The sequence below is a fragment of the Triticum aestivum genome, chromosome 1D (assembly GCF_018294505.1).
Source record: "Triticum aestivum cultivar Chinese Spring chromosome 1D, IWGSC CS RefSeq v2.1, whole genome shotgun sequence".
Taxonomy (NCBI): domain Eukaryota; kingdom Viridiplantae; phylum Streptophyta; class Magnoliopsida; order Poales; family Poaceae; genus Triticum; species Triticum aestivum.
In genome coordinates, this window is record NC_057796.1 from 73,039,082 (window position 1) to 73,044,500 (window position 5,419).

The 5,419-nt window shown below is 40.6% G+C and overlaps 1 pseudogene; it reads left to right on the forward strand.

Annotated features, from left to right (window-relative positions):
- Positions 1–2,626: 2,626 nt before the first annotated feature.
- LOC123165596 (uncharacterized) lies at positions 2,627–5,200 on the forward strand (annotated as a pseudogene).
- Positions 5,201–5,419: the final 219 nt, after the last annotated feature.

The following is a 5,419-nucleotide window of genomic DNA, read 5'->3' on the forward strand; positions in this document are numbered from 1 at the left end:
GTTTATTTGTTTGCTTGTAGTCATTGCAGTTCTTTTTTCGTGGTTTGCTAGTGGCTGCAATAACCTATTTTTTAAAACTAGGCCACAATAACCATGGGCTAATATTTACTGTAGTGACACTGGGCCTCCTACGGGCCGTAGAAACAGTGGGCCTTCTACGGGCCGTAGAAACAGTGGGCCTTTTACGGGCCGTAGAAACAATGGGCCTTTTACGGGCCGTAGAAACAATGGGCCTTCTACGGGCCGTATCATCAATGGGCCTTATACGGGCAATATGATCGATTGGCCAAACATGGGCCAATAACATGCCGCATTATGGCCGTAAACGGGCTAGAGTTGGAATCGTCCGTTCATGGGCCGACCATAACGGGCCATCGTTAATAGGCCGTATTTGATGACGCTATGAAAACGGCCCAACGTATTAACAGACCACAAACGGGCCGACTGTAACCACAGGCTGAATTTGGCCCACAAGCAGAAAATGACAGTAACGGGCCGTAAGTAAACGAATGCTGGAAATGAGCCCAAGAATAAATGGGCTCTGTGAAGGCCGAAAGATAACATGGGCTGGAAACGGCCCAACGGAATAACGGGCCGTTAATGGGTATAAAGTGATACACAGTTCATTACGGGCCAGTTTCACCACGGGCCGTTAATGGGTGTAAAGTGATACACTGTTCATTACGGGCCAGTTTCACCACGGGCCGTTAATAGGCCAAGAGTTACATAGGGCCTCATATGGGCCGAAAGACGTCATGGGCCATACATGGGCCAGAAGTGAAAACGGGCTGGAATCATATTGGGTGGCCCAGATGACGCTACTGGGCCTAATTCGGATAGGGCGTAACGGGCCTTGGGTTAGCGGGCTGTAAATGGGCTATATGCGAACATGCCGTTAATAGGCTTTACATGGGTCGACCCGCCACCTTTTGACCAAGTCAAACGGGCCGGCCTTTACACAGGAATGGGCCTCTGTTGGGCCGTGCCACGTTTCGACGTATCATAGGCGCCTTTTGTCCAATGAGTGGATGACATCTGTCCTAACGATGAGCCGACACGTGTTTCCTCCAGCCAATGATGATTTTACACATGGAAAATCCCCATTGGTCGGGGCTGTTAACGGGTTATCGGATCCAAAACCCGACCCGATAGCTTAACGGTGTTCCATTACGGTGGATGCCACATGTCGGTCACCCTTGACGAAAGCACTTCTGTGACGCGAGATTTATCGTCATGGAAGGGGACACTTCCGTGATGATAATTTTGGTATTGTCATGGAACACTTCTACGACAACACAGGTATGACTATCTTGATTCTGTCATAAAATCATCATGGATGTACATGCATGACAGAAAATGCGACCTACTGTGACAAACATGTATCATCACGGAAGTGTATTTTTTTTGTAGTGCAAGGAAACTACCTAACCGTAAAAAATCTTGTTTAGCTCGTCCAACAACCTCGTGGATAGGGGAAAGTCATTTCCCAAAAACCCATAATTCCGGGTTTATGGGAAAACTAGTATTACTCATTTCTTCACAAACGCGATTAGCATATACAGATGCAACTGCCTTTCTCCGCCCCCGCCTATTTCTCAACAACCAAAGTTGGCGCCAATTCTACTTTTTGCGTCTCACCTCGCGCCTTTTTCACTGCATATAAAAGACAACTTTGTTTCCCGCAAGTTATACACCCAAATTGCAAAGGGCTGGATGTGATCCCCGTGACAGGCACTGGATGGGAGACGTTGACCTTGGATCTGAAGTTGGTCATCTTCAATAAGGCTCCACATCTCCATCAGGCTTTCCGTGCATCGTCTTCCCACCTTCAATCAGTCTTCCCATCTTCAATTAGGTTCAATGGCTTCACCATCCTACACAGGAGTACAAATTTGTATTTGTAAATATTTTCATGGTACTGTTGATTGAATTAATCTATTTGGTAGTGAACCCTATTTTGCATAAAACCTCTGATAATTTCATATGGGCAATTCCTAGGACATAGTAGATCCAACAACCTGGTAATCTATTAATCTAAATGATAACAAGTACTGTTGAAGGAAAAATTAGAGGAAACTCTGATTAGGGAGTATCGTAAATATGAACATGTGGCACATAAGAGAATCGGAATGCACTATGAATGCCTATATACATACTAAAATGATCTAACACCGAACCACAATTAGATTATCGATGACTATATATATCAAGTGCAGTAGTTAATTTTTCATGACAAAGATGCAGTTTAAAGCACACTGTAAGGATAATTTTCCATAAGTATCAATCATATTTATCCGGAATATATAGTGTACAGTAAGAGCAAAGCAGTAAGCAGATGAAGATTAGAATACCTTGTGATGTCATCTGATGTTGATAGCAGTACATGGGGCAAGTGAGAACATATTTAATAGCAAATTAAAGATCTTGGCAGCAACCTAGGAAAATAACTGATAAGGGACGTGAACATCCCGTTAGACAGACAAGCGACAAAAATTCAAGTGTCCAGTCATAGCATGAACAAAAGATTAGTGGCATGCTCATTTTCTTCCACTTTGTAGATTTATTCCTTTTGAACCAAATGAGTCATCTTCCATTATTGCTTCTTGTATCCCATCTGTAGAAAAATATGGATGATGAGAAGGAAAAAAATTAAGAAGGAAAACACAGATAAAGCTAAGCGCCATGTATGGAAATCTTCAGAGGACAAAATACTGCTGAATATATTAAAAGATCAAAGCCTACATGGAGGAAAAGAAGGAACGGGTTACACAAAGAAAGCATGGCATGATATCTTAGAACAATTCAATGATTCATGGGTAGAAAAACTTGAATTACAACAACTGAAAAATTGTCATAAGTACTACAGGAGTTGCTACAGCACCATGGACAGACTTCTAAAACTCACGGGATTTGGTTGGGATGACGATGAGAAAATGATAAAAGCTCCAGAAGATATTTGGGAAGAACTAATTAAGGTAAGTTTGTTCGAGTAGAATTCATATAAAGTTTCCATATCCTATTATTAAGAAAAAACATTAAACAACTTGCAGAAGGATAAGGCTATCCAAGAATATCAAGATAAGGTGTGGCCTAGTTGGATAGATCTTCAAGCCATATGTGCTAGTTCAACAGCATCTGGAGCTGGTGCTGTACTAGCAAAGGAAAAGATGGTACATGTACGACCAAATCTTCGCAAATTGATCTCAATACGGAAGTTGAAGTACATGACATTGATTCTGATGAAATCAATGCTTCCCCTGGTGTCTTCACCAAGAAGTCAACTACCATTGAGCCAGAAAAAAGAAGTCCCCTGGAAGTGGATCCAAGGAAACTGCAAGAGGACAAAAACGGACAGCCGATGATGCCATAATAGCAATTGATTGCCTTGCAGATGCATCACTTAGCATTGCTGAAGCAAAGAAAATAGTAGCACAACAAATTGAAGCTTACTCGGTTAAATCTTGTATGGCAATATTAAATAGTATGAGTAATCTAGATCCCCAAAGAGAAACTAAAAGCGGTAAAGGCATTTACAGATGGTGATAAACGGGCCATTTTCATTGAGATGGATGAAGCTCTAGATTCTTGATCCTTAGAATTTTTGTAATACACCTTTGAGCATATTATTTTATTTCAGTCGTTGTCACACTTTACAAGATTCAGAAAACAATTTCACTTATGTTTTGTCAGTTTGTGTGAAGTAATAAATATTGTTTTCAGTTTGGTATTGTTCATTGTCCGGTTCAGCACTATTACATTTTGAAACAATTATCCAGAGATGATATGGTCAACTGTGCAAATCGTGCAGGGATCTATGAACATTTCGGATGTGCCAGATGATGAACTTTCTAATTCCGAGCAAGTGCTTATTAATAACATTTCTGCAGTGTCCTTGTTTCGCGATGTGTTGTTCACAAGGTTATTCAGAACACCCCACAACACTTCTATATTAACTGGTGCTCAGAAAACAATAGAGTTTTTAGAGGGACATCCAGTTAGATTTTATGAACAATTTCGTCTTGAGAAGCACACATTCTACTTGTTGTGGGATGCTTTGTGCGAGAGGAAGTTACTTAAGGATACAAATCGAATGACAGTGGACGAACAACTACTCATGTTTCTACATACAATTGGTCACAATGTTAGAAACCGTGTCATCCAAGATAGATATCAGCATTCTGGCAAACCAATCAGCCGACACTTCAACAAAGTTTTAGATGCCATAAATGGTTTGCGTGATGTTTGCATAACAGATCCAAGCAATCAAATCCCATCAAAAATATTGGGTGACGCAAGATTCTACCCATATTTCAAGGTATGTTTGCTATTAGAAGCAGATACTCCTTTACATAAGATTTTCATAAATAGAAGGTCGACACCATCTAAACTTTATTGTTTGACTAACAAAAAATCCCAACAGAACTACCTAGGAGCAATTGATGGGACACATATTGAGGCAAAAGTCAGGCTTGATAAGTAAACTCCTTATAGAAACAGGCATGGTTATCCGTCTCAAAATGTAATGGCAGTAGTGTCATTTGACATGACATTCTCTTATGTCGCTGCTGGATGGGAGGGTTCTGCATCGGATCAAGCTGTTCTAAGATGGGCTGTGACTAGTGGGGGTTTAGTTGTTCCTGAAGGTAAAGTACAATTATTTGTGTATCTACAATATATATGAAGATGCTGAGTTTGATATGAAATTAATGTGCAGGTAAATTTTACCTTGTTTTCAGGCTACGCAAATACTCCAAGATTTATTACCCCGTATCGCGGAGATCGCTATCATATTGCTTCTTTTCGTGGAAGTAATCGGCGATATACTAGTGAGAAGGACTTGTTCAACCATCTACATGCACAGTTGCGGAATGTTGTTGAACGAACTTTTGGTGTTCTAAAAGCTCGTTTTCCAATTCTAAGTCGGAAAGGAGGAATTCCTTATCCATACAGAACTCAAGTGAAAATTGTTATGGCTTGTTGCATTATCCACAACTTCATAAGGAAGGTTAATCATATTGATGAGTTATTCGAGCTTTATGAGCATGGGGAAACAGAACAAAATACTGACCATGGTGATCAACAATTTCATGGGCAAGCAAGAGAAGATGATAGAGTTGCTGGTGAGAGAGCTCGTGCTGCCATCGCTCGAGAGTTGTGGACTAAACATCAACAACGTAGTGCTCAACCAGAAGATGATTAAATACTGTAATATTTGTTTTCCATCTTCAATTGCAGATATATCTGCATAATTATTGTTGCAACTTTTAATTCTTTATATGGACATGAACTTCCCATTCTTTTATAGGCATATATGCTCTCTCTCTCACCCTCTGCCTCTCCCTCTCTCTATCTGGAGCTACAAGATGAAATGTTATTGTCTACCAATCTTTTCAGCAAGTGAAGCAACCAATAAACTACT